We start from the raw sequence: 19,285 nt of genomic DNA on the forward strand, positions 1-19,285 counted from the left end.
ATTAAAATGAACATTAATTTCTCCATTCATCAGTTTCTTTAATATGTCCTTTATGTCCATCACATCTAATAGTATATTAAAACTATTATAACCAGTGAAGGAAGGAAAGATGTTATCATTTCTAGCATCTCTATCAGTTGGAAAAAAAATGTCCATAAAGTAATGAGTTCTTTTCTCCATTAAGTCAAAATGTGCTGAAATCAATCCATTTTAACAAAGTCATCCATATGACAATGTGGCACATTCAGAGACTAATTCTTTAACACCCTTACTAAATTAAGTGAATCTGATACCATAAATATGAAAACAGCAAACCAAAGCACTTTAGCTCTGCAAACAAAATAGTAAAGGTGAAGAGATCACTGAAACTCTCCATTAATCTTGAGGCACCTCGGCACAATTCTTCCATTTAAAAATTCCAGTTATGTTCATATTTATGTTTCTAGGCTTCTGATTGCTTTAAACCTTTAAACAAGTCTTGTCATTGTTGCTATTGGCTAGTGTGCTCTTTTGAGCTTTTCAAGGTTTTTATGGAGTTGCTATAAATTGAGTGTGCTTGTGAAAGCTATTGTTCAGTTACTATGAGCTGATACATGCCAAGCTAAATCCTTCTAATTTTGAAGTGATTTACTGAATTTGTCTGCATGAAAAAGACACCCACAGAATTTGGGATAAGTCTATTTTCTTCATATTATCCAAGAATAATATGAGCTTTACACTGAATATGGCCCAAGTTATGCTGTGGTTAGTACCCAAAGAAATTAAAGGGAGATTTGTCCCAATGATACAGGTCATCACTGAAATAAAATTCATTATACCAGCACAAACACACTACTATTCTGGGTAAACAAGCTATCACCTATTCTGTCCACGGCAGCCAAAGCTGCCATAGGAAAAGGAATACTCGTATCTCAACTTTAATATGGACTACTCATCATAGCTGCAGCCTCAAGGGAAAATGCCAGCACCTTACAAACCATCTCCAATAAAATCTGCCATTCATTACTATCTCCTCTCCAAAAATGAACATCACTGTTCAACTCTTGCCAAAGCTAAATGGCTCCCAGTATGTTTGAGAGCTAATCTTCTACTAGGATCAGCGATTCACAAAGCCCTTTCTCCTGAGACATTGTCCCCTCTCACTTGCAAATTTTCATTGACTGCCACACATAATTTCAACCTACATTACTAACTCCCAAAACTAAGCTTTATTGCACTCACCATGCATTCTCCATCCTAGCACCTAAACTATGGGACTCCATTCCTTTCTCAGTTTGCGACATTGAAAAGTACTCAGACTGCAGACAGCAGCTCAGGAAACACCTCTTCACCAAAACAAAGTGCAGCTGCACTCAGGTCACATTATGCGAACCCTGTCGGTCTCTCATTTGGTCATTCCTTACTTACTGCTTCTTATTCATCCTTCTTCACTCTTCTCTTTGCATCTCTCACATTCCTTCTCCTTTCTGCTGGTCTTCCCTCTGCGTGCCTCTCTCACCTTTTCTCTGTCTTCTCATCATGGCATCCTTTCCTGCAGCTATTCTCAATTGCCTCTTCTAATGTCTTCATACTTGTACCTCTTTATATAATGACATACTGCTATCCCTGTAGCATAAGCCATCTCAGTCATTATGGCTACACCTTACCATAAAGCCTTGACATTGTAAACTGCTTCTTTAACTAAATGTCGTAGCATATTCTTGCCTCTAGAAATATTTACATACATTTGTTTTCAGCCTATTTTAGTATCTGTAAATATGTTTTGTTCATTTCTTTTGTGATTCTATTCAGCTGGACTGTGCCTGCAAATGGTCCATTGAGATCAGGGTACTAGCATGGTAAACAAATATAAATACATAATAAATAAATAATAAAAATAAGAATACAGTTTTAAGCAACTGGCACCCAAGTTAAATAATAAGCAGTGAACCACTTTAGTAAAGTAGACAAGAAAATTAAATGACTATTTTGAGAAAAATGGCAGGTTGAATCTATGTCACAGAAAAAAAAAAAACTAGAGGCATCTATAATTTTGGGGATATCTCAAAATGACATTTTATCTCTAACACCCTTGTGTGGCTAATCCAAGCATTAACTGAATTTTAGGATTTGAAGACAAGTATATATGCTTTACTTCATGTGTAGCTACTATTGCTCAAAGCACCACTTGTTCATCTTTTTATGTAGTTAAGATTACATGAACCTTGATAACTCAGATAGCAGAACACTACTGAACAATAAGAAAGAAAGAAGAAAACGATGCTTTGGCTAAATGCAGTGGCTTGTGCTGACATTTTATGAAGTATGTGTTTCCTGTTTTGCCACAGTTAACATCTGATGGGAGCGGTGAAGACTTGGACTCACTATTGCATGCATCTGAAGGTAGGATGCAGTTTTTATTCAGTGCTTTAATATCAGTATATCTATAGGAGGTTGAGGTTAAAATCTCCAAGCATCGAGTGATTGAATCATGAGATACTAAAGAACAGAATGGCAATGGCTGTTTTCCATAGGAAATCACTGCTGGTTCTTGTTTTTACATACTGCAGCTGATAGGTCTGTTGAAAATTTCACTCCCTTATTCCCTCCTAACACAACAAACCTTCCCCGAAACTTTCCCTCATACTACATATCTGAAGAGCAGGTCCTCAATGCCTTATCCAAAGCAAAAAACACAGCCTCTATGGGAACAGATGACATCCCAAGCTGTCTTCTAAACAAGCTAAAACATAAACTAGCATCACCACTAAGTACCCTTTTCAATCATAGCCCATTTCCCTCCACAAAGGTGGCAAAGCAACAGAGCTGGGGAATTACAGACGCATAACCCTGACCAGCCTCACCTGTAAGGCCACAGAATATATCATTATGGACCTCATAATTAAAGACATAGATGACCTCCAAACCCTGGATCCTACACAATCTGGCTTTGTGAAGGGCAGATCCTGCCTGCTAAATCTGGTGGATTTATTTGAAAATGTGTCCAAGGCCATTGACGAGGGCAAATCTGTGCACACTGCATACCTCGACCTGGCAAAGGCTTTTGACACAATCCAACATTCAGGCATTACCAATAAACTTTGCAGACTGAATGTGAACCTCTTCATTCTAAGATGGGTTGCCAAATGGCTCACAAACCGGACACATACTATCAAACTGGGTGACTCCACATCAACCAGCAGACCTGCTACCATTGGGGTGCCAATGAGTCAGTGCTGGGCCCCATACTGTTTGATATATACATCTCAGAAGTTCAGGTCAAAACTAAGGGGTTGTGGCTGACCAAGTTTGCAGATGACTGCAAACTAAGTGCAATCATTGAATCTCCAAATGATGTCAGTATACTTCAGGAGGGTCTCATGCAGATCAACAACTGGTGTATTAGTCATAGTCTCAAAATGAATGCAAGGAAATGCATCATCATTCCCTTCAGCACAAACAATGTCCCCTCACATTATCAAATCAACAACAATACCCTAAGTACCCATGAAGTGGTAAGGGACCTGGGATCACAAGCTGACTGCGACCTTAACTTCAGCTACCATGTGTCTACTGTAGTAAAGGAAGCTGTCTACACAGCACACTTGATTAGTGAAGGCATTGCCTCGAAAGCAAAATAAGTTATAACCCCCTATACTTGGTACTTATCTGGCCCATAATTGAGTATAACACCCCATTTGGCATGTACAGTACTAAGCACCTGCAGCAATTAGAGAGACCTCAGAGGTTTCTAACAAAGAAGATCAAGGGGCTCCAGCATATGCCTTACACAGACTAACTAATGTCCCTGTCACAATACTCTGTATCATATAGATTTCTTAGAGGAGACTTATGCCTGGCCTGCAGAGCAATTCAAGACCTAAACCTAATGAATTTGCTGCATATCAATAAATCAAATGGGACTAGGGCTACTCATTCCAGGGATCTAAATATGGCCTGTGACTTAAATAGGACATGCTGGAGGGACAGATTTATCTCCCAGCAACTGCCACATCTTTGGAACAGGCTACCAATTCATGTTTAACAGAGCAGCTCTGTGACACTGTTCAAGAGGAACCTGGACGAGTGGATGGGGCATCATAAATTCCTACTTGGGATAGAGCCTACAACCTCCTGGGCATGGGCAGTCATCACTAAATGCAGTCTTGGTTATTAACTAGCATTTTTGTGGTAGTACATTGGGATGAAATGGCTAAGCTTAAAATGGCCTCTGGGTTGATACCTAGTAATCTCCTACGATCCTATGATCCTAAGTATTTGTAGCAGTGGATGCAGTTGAGATAACTTCCCTTGTCTTCCTTACAGATGTAAATAGAATGGAGATCATCCCTTACAGTGTAAAAATGTTTTGGTAATGTTAACATACTAAGTAGGGGATTCTGCTAGTATATACATAGCTTTACAGTACCAGTTAGTGAGCAGTTCTTTTGACATTTCTTTTAAGAGGGCTGCATGCAGTATAACTGGCCTTCTTTTTTTCTGGTATCTGCAGCTAAAAGTCACACCAGGAAAGATCAAACCAAGGAATAATCTATCAGTTAAGCTGGCAGCAAACATTTCTAACTTTAACAGAAACAAACAATACAAGATTTTTGTTTGAGTATAAATCCCCCTGTACACACATACCCTATATTTCTACATATACTAACTCCAAGACTGTGCAGTGTTAGGGGTAAGGAGAAATCCCCCCCGCATCATCTCACTGATTTGGATTGCAGAGTTGCAGAAAAGGTGAGTCAATTAAATATTATTGACTATGTGTGTTTTGACATTAATCAGTGTGATCATAGCCAGGAATCCCACTTATTTGTCTTTAGTCAATCAGCAGCTTACTGTTTTAGTGCTCCTTTTATAAAGAGTAATAACAGACTGAGCATTGTCGCCTCACAGTAAGACGTTGTCCTGTTCGATTCTCAGCTAGAGCATCTTCTTTGTGGAGACATGCATGAACGGGCGTACTTTCGTTGAAGGTTGTGCGTCAGGGCTGGCAACTCGGCACATAAAAATCTACTGCCAATCATTAGTGGACCGGAGTTCTGCTGTGGCGACCCCTAACCGGGAAAAGTCGAAAGACACAACACCAAATAACAGACTGAGTTCTTGAAAGGAAGCATAGCTCTATGCATACAAGAGAATATCTTTGCATATTTTTATGAATGTATGTTATAATTTTCTAGTAGTTTGAGTTTAAATTGAATTATTGAATTTATACTGTATGCATTACAACATAAATCTTTCTTTAGCTTACCAAATGTGGTAGGCTATGAAGAATGCATAGATGTGTCTCATTGAAGCTATTTTAAAACTGAAATTGATCCCTTTCCTTAAGTCACTCACACCTATAGCACCATTTTGCATGATTCCATTTAACACCCAGATCTTTGTATGGTGTCCTTACTTTTTGGAGGCTGGCTTCCTTAATTAACTGACTTACCAATTAATAATTATAATTAATAATAATTAGTAACCCACTTAATTAAGTGACTTACCAATTACTTTGTTTGTTTCTTTCAGCTTTTCCCGGTTAGGGGTCGCCACAGCGGAACTCCAGTCCGCTAATGATTGGCAGTAGATTTTGACATGCTGGCTTGCCGGGCCTAACACACAACCTTCAACGAAGGAACGCCCATTCATGCATGTCACCACATAGAAGACGCTCTAACTGAGAATCGAACGGGCAACGTCTAACTGTGAGGTGACAACGCTACCGCAGCACCACCACCGCAGACTTACCAATTAGTAATAGGCAAAAAATGAAAGGGAAAAGTGTTACTAACAAAATGAAAGTTTGTTAATCTAAGCTGCCCTGCAATGGATATGTTAAGCACTGTTTGTCACTTGTTATTCATTTTTTTCATATTTGTATTTAGATTTTCATAACTGAGAGGGCTACAGGTTACTGAAAGACATAATGTACAATGTCATGCTGTAAGACAGAAAAACATTGTCACTTTCCATGTATAGTACACCATCCTCGGGGTTGTACTTGTTTGCTAATAATCATGAAGATATGCAATATTTCCATATGTAGATTGTGATTTAAGGTATCAGGAGAAACCTTAACTGAACTGAAAGTTGACATCTTCAGAGATTATTTTTATTTCTGATTGCATTAATAGGTATAATTATTTGTATTTCTGTAAAAATCTCAGTAAAAAACACTCAGAAAGGAATTTATTGCTGTCATGAGAAAGCTTGAGTCTGGCTGAACAAAAGTGCTCTGATTCTACTTATCTAGGTTGTACAGTTTCCAAGATATGAAAAGTTGTTTGTGAACATTTGTAGAAAATATAATTCTGGGTTTGTCTGCCTTATAACATATTGTAGTATTAATGGAAATACTGCAGATACATTAACTATTATCAATATAAAGAAAATATTTTACTGTTACATTGTTTGTACCATTTTAATAGCCTTTACTGCTCAAAAATATGTACATTTGTTTGGTTTATTATTTTAAAACTAAGTTTTCAGAAAATGCTCTGGAACAAAAGTTTGTATGTGAGCTGCTAGATTCATAGGTTGGTACTAGGCTATTGACCTTAGGGCCTATACAAGCCTAGCCATAACAAATTCCCTGGCTGTTTCTTCCCACACTATTTACTTCCCTGAACCCCTGTGTACCAGGGTGACTGACATGATCCCCAGGGTGAATTTCCTTTCTCCCATCCAATCGTCAAGGTTCCTTTTGAAGAGGGCCAAAGAGGCGCTCTGCTTCAGATGTATGGGCAGTCTATTCCAGAGTCTGGGGAGTCTCTGGGTCAGGAACCTATCCCTCCAGCATGTTGCGTTTATTGTGATGACAAGGTTTAGATCCCTGGAGAGTGTGGAGCTAGAGATGCGACATTCCACATCTCAGTGGAGTTATGAGTTAGTGTATTTCAATGTGGCTGCCACTTCTTGTCAGGCAGTTGCTCTAACTGTTATAACACCCTCTAGCAGTGGAAAAAGATAACACAGTTAATTTTCATCTTTCACAGCTTCTCCAGGAAAACAGCATATTATGGCACTACACCATGAGAGAGAGTAATTTAGCCACATTTTATCCAGTATGGGAAATGTGTTGTTTCGTCCTCCTACTGCATCTTAATATGTGAATTACTGTTAACTTTTCCATAGTGTAATGCTATTATTATTATTTTTATTATTATATAATTGTATTTCAAAAAATGAAATATGCAAGAAAACCAACTAGTAAATCAAAAGTAAATAAAAAATGAAACATAATTTACCAACATACATGAAAAAGAACTACATTTATTAAAAAAAGTAAAGCAAATGTTTTTATATTGGACAGATGTCTTTACACCTGACCAGCAAATTAAAAAGAGACATTAACTAGGACATGTTAATGACACAAGCAGTCAACCATAAACAAAACCCATAAAATAATACAAAAAACTCACAAGACCTAGAAAAATCTGAAAAATGTGGTGAAAACAAAAACACTTTTATCAGACAAGGGCCTTGAACTTTTCAAGATATGAGCAATGGCAGAACATTCCACCCAGTCTATTACTTCGATAAGCATGTAACAAGAATATAAAAAAAATCAGTGCTTAAATTTCTCTGTTTTAATACACACTTTAAATAAATGCAATCATTCAAGGCTGTCTACCAACTGTATTCTTTGCACTCTACCAAGTTTTGTAAATCACCACCCCTAATATTTGAATGAATATAACCCACCAAATAGAACAGAAATATTTTAGAATTAGTTCATAAGATACTCTGCCTGTACTAGTCATTATTTAATTTTTTCTTTGTATGCTCATAAATCCTATAACTGAGTACCTTGGAAGTATGACCTACATAAAACAGCTTAGATACTGAATCTTGAAACATATATTCCGTTCTGCATGATGCCATTAAACTATTTATTGTCCCATGACTGCTGTCAGTATTAAAATAATAAAGAAAATCATCTAAAGTAAAAAACTGTACTGTTTATGTGAAGAAAATGAAAACACTCTCATCTATGTTAGCATGTCTGGCAGGAAATTTGTGTATATTTTCAGATTAACTTGCATGCCAGCATGTCTAATTGTGGAATATACATAAGTTTAAATGTTGAGTATTTCTGTTTTTAAACAGAATGTTTAAAGAATCTGTCAGTGTTTTAATACATTTCTAATTGTGCATGTTTGAGAGGGACATTCTAAAATACTGTGGAGAATCAGCTGAATGGTGAGTGATATCATTAGAATGTTCCTGGTTGCTAGGTGATTATTTAAACAGCTGATTGACAGGAAAATAACTTTTTCAAACATCTAACTGTTATTTTTAAAATTAGTCAGTTGAGACTGCAGTTTGTCAAGTACTGAGCAGATTGTCAAGTGCTGTGCTGTCAGTGGACACACAGAAAAGCGATCTCACCAAAAACTGTAAGCCTGCCTTTTACCTTGGTGTTATACGTTAGATTAGATCAGGGACAGTATTTAGTTAGATTAGGAAAGCTTAGTTATTAAGATAGAGTTTTTTTCTAGAATAATGGACTCCTATCCTGCAGTTTACACCAATTGTTTACACCAAGCAATTGAATTCTGATGATTGTTGAAAGTTATTGATTTACATTCTCTTAATCATTTTACTTATTATTAAATATTTTTCATTACTTTACATTGTGGCTGGAAATTAGTGTTTTTCTTTAGAGATTAGAGGCCTGGTTGTTTATGGTCATAGCTATCAATTATTTTGATATTTAATTTTCATAATTGGAGGGCATGAAGACACTCTGATGGCAGCGTTACTGTATTATTTTGGGAAAGGGACACAGCTGAAAATCTGTGTCAGGCTTTCTCAGAAGTGTTTAGATGTGTGAGATTTAAATTTACTTTAAGTGTGAGTGTATCAGAGGTCTTAATCTGGGACACATTGCTCTGAAGTGTATAATAACAAAATGCATTTGCACTGGACAGGGAGGTGCATAATCCAGTCCCAATAAAATAGAGCATGTTCCTGTTGTGCTCTTAGGGGAAACTTGTGAAATATTACTTCTGTTTAAGTGACAGTCTCATATTGGAGTAGTGAGGAATGAAGCTCCTTAGTTACAGACCCAAGATAGTAAGGGAGTTAATTTATTGGTGGCAGTCCAGTGAGATATAGCCCAATGTCACAGTATACATATGCAGATGACCATTTCTTTCAACCAAAGATTATCTATCCTCACTAGTGACAGAAGGTTCAAAATGTATTTATTTTCTTAATAAAGGTAGGCTCTTCATCAAATGTTTCTATTTTCTGTTACAGTGACCCACTGACACAAAAGTACTTCCTTTGTTTTACACTACTGTAGATACCATTCTATTCATATTGTAAGTCAAAACTAAACTAAAGGTCCTGTCAGATGAATTCTGTGAGTTCAGTGCCATTATGTCATTGATTGACGTAACAGTAAAGGGCTATATTTGTTGTTTCCTTCACTAGTCATATCTACTTTTTTCTTTATTTACCGCTGAGGGAAGATAATCTCTAGGAGAAAAAAATCATGCAATGCCATGGATTATGCCTACCAGAGGGAAAGGAAGCCTACAAATGGTTAAGATGGCAACTAGATGTATATAGGGGCAAGCAAATATAGGTAGGTTTCCCATGTAACTTAGTGAGTAATGAATCTCTTTTACTGTTGCTTCTAAAATTGTATCTTTAGAAACATAACGATATTGAGTGAAGGTAAGGCCAAATTTATTCAGATTTAAACTTTTAACAAACAGCTGACTGTCATGGGGGTCCCCTCTAAAACAAGTGTTAAATAATCAATATAAGACAAATATTTCACAGCATTATTTGTAAGAAATGAATGCTTGTAAATATATTCTACTACTGACAGCCCAGTAAAGAGGATGGCATAAAAAAGAAAAAACATTGAGACAATTCTGTGTTTACCACTTCAGGAAACACATTGCTACTTATATTTTAAAAAGGAGGAATACATGTGCTATTTTAGCAGTGACTAAACTAGGTAAAATAGTGGTCTGTAAGTGTTTCCGAATAGCAATATTAAAGACTATAATTAGAATCATACAAAGTGCCATGTTCTGTAATACACAATAGCTGTTGCTGCTCAGAAACAGCTGAAATGTAATTTTCTAATTAATTTGAAGAAACAAGTTTAAGTCCATGCTGTAAAACAGTAGCATCATGCCAACTAAGTACAGCACCACATAAATTCACAACACTGGTTCCGAAAGTCAATAAAAATCATTAACAATCAGAATCTACATATAATCAGATAATAAAGCAATGGTACTTGCTCAACAACAACAACAACAGGCTAGTCATTAAAATGTTCTTTCTTACGTCCTGTTTCATTTCTGCTATGGGAAACAGTTACAAGCCACATATTGTGGTCCATTGCAGCTGATCTTTTATTCCGCTGTCTTTAAAAACATCAGTCCCATGTATTGGAAGATGTTGTTGCTTTAGGCTATGTGCTGGACTGCTCTGAGATGCATTTTCCTTCTCAATGAAAGAACTTGGGGATGAATCGCTATATGGAGATGTGGTACTGTTTCTGGTTGAGCTGGTGAAGCTTACAGTCATCCAGGACCTCTGAGAAACTTATCCTACTTGGATTCTCTCATCACAAGACTTCCTGGATGCCATTCTCCAGGGAAACACCTTCTTTTTTGCATAATCACTTACAGCCTGTGCCATTTATATTACTGTAATTCAATTCCAACTGAATATAGCCTGTGTTTTTATATCATGCACCATCTGATTCTACTTGGCCTCTTCCAAATGATTTGTAAGCTGGGCAAAAATATTTTTATTATCCAAGGGCAGCAGCTATTGTCTAATGCTATCACATTCAACTAGGATATTCAGTCATGTAGTAGCACATTTACGTGCCACTTCATATATCTTGAAAGAAAATTCTGTTTCTCTTTTTCTTACTAAATAAATCAAAACTGACTGTGGGGGTTACTGAATACCCCACAATCTCCAATGTGTAATGTTTTATACCATGCATTTTTATGACTCTCAGATTAAAATACACTCATTTCTGTAGTTAGTAATTTCACAAAAGCTTTAGTCAATTACATCACATGCACAAATAGGTTATGACTTCTACTGGGGACCAAAGTTGAAATAAATGTATATACTGTCTGTTTTAGAAATGTTTCTCTTGTGAAGGAAGGAGTATTTGTAATGTTCTGGGCTATTATTTGCTGGAAATGAGCAAGCAAGCATTGTGAGTTTCTATTGGCCGTTTTTGCCTGTGCATTGATATAATTTCTGTTACATTGTTCCACTTTCCCTTGGTCTAAGAAGAGTTGTGTAACATTGTGCATAGAGCAGCACTATACTAGTTGATAATATATAGCTGCCATACTAGCCAGGGGACACTTTTCTTAATTTCTCTTCCCAAGTGACCAATCAAATCTACCTGTTTCCGATGCTGGATAGTCTGCTCACTTGGGCCTTCATCTTTGTAGTGCTGCTATAGGTTGGTCTTGTTTGAGCAGGGCTGTTTGTAGTTGCCTATAGCTGTGCTCTGTTGTTATAACTGCTACTGTGCCTGCTGTATTAGTCTCTCACAATTACTGCTATCAATTTAGTCCTGCCTGTTGCTTAAACTGTTTGTAAGTTTGCTATTTACTTACCAGTGCTATTGTTATTACCTTGGTTATTGTGACCTCTTCCACTTAAGTTCTAGTCCTGCTTGCTTAAACTTCTTGTACAATTATTGTTTACAACTGCCATTGCTAGAATGTTGGTTATTATGACCTCTTACACTTACGATCCCTCTACTTGTTGACTATCGACTAAAATTCTATATAAATATTGTTGCACTAATTCTTATAAGACCAAGACCCACCTATGCAAAGTGTATGTCCAACTGACTTGTACCCTTTCTGTTGCCTGCTTATAGCACTTGGTGTTCCTAATATGTGCAGAAACTGATAAATGCTCACATTCAATAAAATACTACTTGACATATATGTTACAATCTCTTAGAGGTGTAAGAACCTGCACAACATAGATGACATGTTCCCAATTAAAAAGATGGTCTGTGATCATTGCATACTACCACCCAAACTTCTGAACAAACATAACAAACCAGAATATGTTGAGACAGTCAAAGAGTCACTTACCAAGTCTCCTAGTACCAGGAAGATTAAGCCTCAGTAGTGGTGGACAGACATACCACCACCACCCTCAAACATAGTAAAGAGTCACCAGACTGCAGTCTGCAAACTGTCTACTACCACTAAAAATATGAGTACTGACAGAAATGTCTTAATAAATGCTGAATCCATTGTCAGGTACTGACTCAATGCTTACACAGCCGGACAAGGACAGGATGACAATGCATTGTGTTCCTGGTATCAGGCTCTGTGATGTTACAAGGGTTTTTCAGTACCTTATACTTGGTAAATATGAATGTGACCTTGTGCCAGCCTATGTGGATGTGAGTGACTTGAGGTGTTTAACCTTGTGAGACATGCAGAAAGACATGTTGGATCTCACTATGCATGTGTCCAATGCAGGTAAGACTCCGGTCCTAAGTGGAATCCTGCCTTCAACTAGAATGATGCCTAAATACAAAGGAAACAATCACTAAGTACCTGGTGTCTTTCTAAGGGGTGGTCCAGTGTGTTTGTCAACTTGGCATGAGATGGTAGACACATTGACTTGCTTCGCAAAGGATGGCCTGCACCTCATATTCCATGGCTTTTGCTTACTGAACAAGGCCCTTGCTGCCCATGTTATGCCCTTTTTGGCAGAGTCACACTGCTGGATACTCTGATATAGCATATACAGATAAAATGACAGCAAATTCCAAATTGAAGTATACAAACATTGCTCTTCCCAATGTCAGAAGTCTTAATAACATATTGCCTGATCATGAAGCTTTCCTGCAACATGAACAAATCCATGTCCATGTTGTAACTGAAACATGGCTTAATTATAAAGACATCTCTCTCTCCTCTTACCTGGGTTTAGCACTTACCATGCATTCAGACCCAAGGGTAAAAGAAGTAGGCACTCCAAAACCATATCACCATATCACACAGCAGATTTCCGGAAACCCTCAGAGAGAGAAAACTCATTGAACTTCAAATTACCCTTGAAAGAATTGATAAGACTGTACTGAAATTAACTGGAACAACTGAAATGAGACTGAAATGAAGGTCTTTATCTGTTAATTACCCAAACTCTTGCTGAACAGGTGCCAGTCTCTCCTTTATGGCCGTCTTGTGTACTTTTCAGAATGGATTCTCCAAACACTGTAGTTTATTCAATAAGGCTTTATGAGATGTACACAATATCCGAATACTGTCTTTATTAACAGTGCTGCTAAATATATCCAAAGTTACTGCACATATCTTCTGATTGTCCTGAATGATGTAAATGGAAACAGTCTTTATTTGACCTGACTTCAGTACTCAGGCTCAAGTGTCTGTAATCTTTTCTGTAATGTCAGGTCGAACGAGCTAACTAACCTTAATTGACTTCCCTAACTGTATCTGAAGTATCCAAAAGAAACCACACAGAAAACTAAGAAAAAGATATTGGTAAGTCAGCTCCAAGGGCTAGGCACATGCAGGTACAAATCCAATGTACTTAATACCAGAAGTTATAAAAACACTGCTTTATTCACCAAGCCAAAATAAAAGTCTTTTATTTTGGCTTGGTGAATAAAGCAGTGTTTTTATAACTTCTGGTATTGAGTACATTGGATTGGACTATAACCTACAGTTACCTGAACTTTTGTACCTGCATGTGCCTAGCCCTTGGAGCTGACTTACCAACATCTGTATCTGAAGTATATTTTAATAATTCCAAAACCCTGTGATGCTTTACACACCCTCTTAGCCTTGGTTTCCAGGCCTGGTCTTAATCTAACATTCCTTTAAGGAACATTCTGTAGCTGGCAAGATCCTATCTTTCCCTTGAGAAAAGAACATTCTGTGTCTCTGTATTTTCTGCACACTTTATGCTTATCTTTCCTTTCTAATAAATTGTCCCTCATGCTTGACCACAAGGTCATTCTTTCTTTCTGCTTAACTGTCTTTTATGCATAAATGAAACACAATTTCTAGGCCTATTTTATCCTTTAGCCTGTCTAATGTCTAATAACTACTTTAAAATGGAAGTCCCTAATCTAACAACCCTAAACAAAACAAATTATCAATTTATTGTCGGTTATGGGATGCCATCTAAGTTCTCAGATGACAATAAGATATTATTATGTACTATATTAAATACTCATACTAAACAATACCTTTTTGATGGGTGATTTTACCTATTCAGAGATAAAGTGGTGTACCTGTACCTCAAAAGTCTCAAAAATGTCTGAACTTACTAAATGATAATTCCCTAAAACAATTAGCTATCCAACCCGCGGAAGGGAAAACATTCTAAACTTTGACCTTACCAATGTAGCATCCTCTTGCACTGAACCTAAAGTATTCCTACTCCTAATTAAATCCTACTGTAAACTAGTGACCTTCTCCTTTAAAGTCTCAAACACACCTCCAGTGAGAAAATCTGAATTTAAAGACTTCAAAAGAATAAATCAACTCAACCTGTATGATAAGCTCAGAAATGGCAGTATCTATTCATAACAAATATGTTGGAAAATACAAAAACATACCTCCTTGGTGGCCTATGAATACAGATAAACTATGTAACAAAAGGAAAAAAGCTTCTAAAAGTCTGTAATACATCTAAATATGCCCTTATTAAAGACTCTATTAAAAGGATCAGCAAAGAACGTAAAGCCACCATCAGGAAGATTAAAGGCGAGCATGAACTAGGACTGCATCAAATGCCAAGGAGAATTATAAATTCTTCTTTAATTATAGTAGGAAATTATTAAACAGCATCCAGCACTATTCTGGACTAATCTAAAACATCATCACCCTCTCAGACCTAAATGATAGAGCAAACTTCCTAGTAGATAAGTTTAATGCAAACGTTACCGAGAAAACAATTATTGAAAGTCTACAAATTCTTGAATCCCTCTTAGGAGCATGTCCTAATAGTGCACTCAAAAGTGCAAAATACCACCTCACTTGGACCAGACAACATATCTGGATGCCTATTAAATAGTACTAAACATGCCCTTGTGAACCCTTCCTAAAATTGTTTAACTTAAGTTTAACCACAGAGTACATCCTTTTAGTATGGAAAGCTGCTGTCATGATGCCATTTCATAAAGGGGGCCCTACCACACAGCCCATGAATGACAGACCTATCAGTCTAACCCATCTAATCTACAAATCCATGGAGCATATTATATCTGACTCATAAACTGTGATATCAAAAATATACACTTTGACCCACAGCAGGTTGCTTTTTTGTCAAAGAGAGATCACATCTACTAAACCTAGTGAACTTCATCGGTGGGGTCACTGAGGCTATGGATAGTTGTCAATCCACTTAACCTACCTGGATCTGGCAAAGGTATTTGATACCATCCCCCTATTCTCATATTGTAAATAATCTAAGAGACTTAAACATAGACCTGCATGTGGTAAGGTGGATAGCAAACTGGCTGAAAAATAGAACCTACATAGTTAAAGTAGCAGACGCCACCTGAAAAAGCAAGAAAATGACTGGCAGTGTAGCTCAGGGATGGGTACTGGGACCGTTCCTGTTTGACATATGCTTCTCTGATCTCTGAACAGTTAATTCAGATCTGTGGCTAATGAAATTTGCTGACAGGCTGAAAGTTGGATTTTAATGTTTGATCGCTCTTTGACAAGGTGTCACTACAGCAGGAATTAATCCTCAATAAACAACATTATACTAAAAAAGGGATAAATTAAATGCAAAAAAAGTGTAGTTTTGTTGCATTTGGCAAAAAAATATTGTCCCCAGCTTACACCATAGCTTGTCCGCCACAACAAACTGACATAGTAATTAGGTATCTTAGCACATGGATTAGGAATGCATTTTTTTTTGACAACCATGTAGCACTACTAACCAAGAAATCCTTATATTTATCACAACTGATATCTAAAGACATCTTATCCATATGGAAAGAAGTCATAGTACCTCTGTACCCTACTCCAGTTAGACCAGTTACAGAGTCATTGGTATGTACATGTCCACCTGTCCAGATACATCATAGAGCTGGAAAGTTCTCAGCATTTACAAACCAGGATGTTTACTGGTCTAAAAATCATGTGCTACCAAGACAGGCTTGAAGCCCTAACTGTATGGTCTTTTACAGACTCGTACATGGAGATCTATATCTTGCATTCCATTCCATTAAGGACCAAACCCTCCTTGATCTCTTAAATGTCTGCAAGACAAAAAGATCCACTAACACTAGATCTAGCTATTTAAATTTCCACTAACATGTAAACAAAACATGCTACAGGGACAGAATCATTAACTAACATTTATCCCATCTGTAGAATAATCTGTCCTTACATATTAAACAGTGACACTCTCACATCCTTCAAAACTAGCCTCGATGACTGGATGGGCATCTGCAGATTCATGACTGGACTTGTCCTGTCCTCCTACAAGTTGGAGGTAGATCTTGAGTGTGTATATTAACAAGGCACAAATGATCTCATGACTTAACTTGCTTTGTAATTCCTGCAATCCTGTAACATATTCCTTTGGGCAGATATCATTTCCAAAACATCCTGGTTCTCAGATGTTGCATTGTCATCCCCATTGTTTTCACTCAGGAGTCACCCCATAGTTCTTTGTCCATTTTTGCTGGGATTCCTGAATACTTTAGGTGTGTCCATTAATGCCCAACTCTTACTTGTCTGGTATTTGCTAGAAAATACCAAACTGCTTTATAAAATAACAGGTGGCCTCTTTAAATCATGATTTTGTTGTGTTTCATCATCACCAGACTCACATCATCAGCCCAAACCTATGAAATCATAAATGTTGGACGTGATGATTCCCATAACCACAACTGATTGGGAGGCAACGCAGGTTCAAACATGAGTACAGTTAGTTCACTACCCAAAAAAGATGATATCCTAGCAAGATTGTGAGAATCTAGTATGACTATATACTAACCAGTCCCAAAAGACACACAAAGAGATGTATTTTAATACAGATAACACAGTAGGTTTGCAAAGATGGAAGCATTTAATTTTCTTACAGCTGAGTTTGTCTTCTTTTAGTTAGCAGACTTGCAAGTTGCTGTGCAGATTGCCACTATTTGCATGTGGAATGTCTGACTGAGTGGTAGTTTAATTTGTTTCATATAGCTGTGAAACCTTGATAGAAATGTACACTACTAAATGTTGTGTACCAAGAGCTCACCTCAATTGGTAAATGTGATGATTTTGCATTAAAGCATCCTGATGCTGAAAAAGAAAGTGTGAGCAGTTTGTCTAATGGTGAAGCTAACAACAATTCCAGTTGGTAGGATACTAATCCCTGATGACAGAAAATTTTCAGCACCATAAGATGTTGTTTAATAAATTCACTGGGCTGACTCCTCATCCTTTATGCTTATCCGCAATATAACCTTGCCATAGGGCCTTGGTTTCTAGCAGGTGGTACTCTCACATGTTTATTCTCTATTGCACTTTCTGGCCTCCCCAGTTTCCATATGGCATGTCTTCAAAGTTTAAAATAGACCCAGGTTACAGGTTGGACATACATATAATTTGCCTAGCTTCATACAGTGACAACAACATAATTAGAGTGACATTGGTAGTTCCATTAAAATGGTTATGGTCCAGTTGAGATTACCCATGCACTTTTACTATACGAAAGTTGCAACACAAAAAAGGATACAATGAGTGTTGTAAAAGAGATGCTCATGGATGTTGCACTGACTACATTGACAGCTGTCTTACTTAATGTTATGTTGCCTCGTATTTGGACCACTTGATGGCACAGTGGGTAATGGGATAGACAGCCTGTCTCACTAGAAGGTCAAGAGGCAGTTGAAGTAGACAGCACTACAGAAAACAATGTCAAGCTACAGAACATAAGGGTAAAATGAGGCAAATGCTACCTTCTGTTATCAATAATCCCTTTTTATTGAGTTAAGGAACTTACCTAAGTTTCAGATAATGTGTGTTCTAAATACAAGGTATAACTTCTTACAAAATGTAAAAGACTTAATCACAGCACAGAGACAAAATGAAACAAATAAAACATGATTATTTGGCTATATCTTGTATCATTTTCCCACTTTGTTTTTAAACTTTTTAAATGTTTGTTTCCAAACTGTAGTACCCACAACTTAATTGGGATTGGGAAAAGTTATGTTATTAAGTGTGCAAATTTCATGTTAATCATCTGTCCAAATTGTTTTTACCAGGAGTACCTACTTTTTATGAGCCTTTGGTTATATTTTCAATGTCTAGAGGTTGAGAGTAGTTATGCATTAAAGAAGTAGAAACACTGAATTTCAAGACATAACCAGTCTACTGCAAGCAACTTACAGATATAACTATATACAACAGCTGCTAAGTTAATGAAATCTTTGATACATTATTCAAACTGCCATATTCCCCAGTGTCAGTTGCTGCTGGTGCTTAAAAAACAACTAAGATATACTGCTTTAAGCAACTTATACACCTCTAACTTATTAAAATGGTCTGGAAATGTTTGTAGGAGCACATATAAGTCTACTTTGTAAAAGAGAAATATTGCAACACCCAAGTAGGACACTAGAATTTATAACATTGGTTCCAAAAGTCACAAAAGAATTATTAACAGTCAAATGTTCAGATAATAAGTCTAAAGGTAAATGTTTAGCAGTAACAGTAAAATCATTGGAAAGTACCTTCTTGTGTCCAGTTTCATTCTTACTGTGGATAGTAATTACCAACAGCTTGTTGTGGCCCACTGCAACTTCTCGTTCATCCCGCTCCTCAAAGATCATTACAACCATGTCTCAGAGTATTCTCTTTCTCTAAACCATGAATAGGGCTGCTCTGAAATATATTTTTCTTCTTGATGATTGATCTTTTCTAAGAATTGCTATCTGTAGATGCTGTGTTGCTTCTGGCTGGTTACTATACTCCATGGATTTCCTACATCTCTGTATCTCCCGTCGTGAGACTTCCTACTTGCTATTCTGTACAGAAACACCTTTTTATTAGAATACTCATTTAAACCTCACAGTATTTTGTGCCATTTACATTTCTGTAATTCAGTTTCAACTGATTTTATCATGGAATCATACCGTAGACCATCTGATGCAATCCATCTCCTAAAATGAGATTTTTAAACAGCCCAGTAATGTTCAAAGGCAGCAGCTACTGTTTAATTCTATCAAGTTCAACCTGGATATCCAGCCTTTCAACTGCACATATAAGTGCCATAACAATACTTC

This window comes from Protopterus annectens, chromosome 2.part0, assembly GCF_019279795.1.
Source record: "Protopterus annectens isolate FY-2018-M chromosome 2.part0, PAN1.0, whole genome shotgun sequence".
In the NCBI taxonomy this organism is placed as follows: domain Eukaryota; kingdom Metazoa; phylum Chordata; order Ceratodontiformes; family Protopteridae; genus Protopterus; species Protopterus annectens.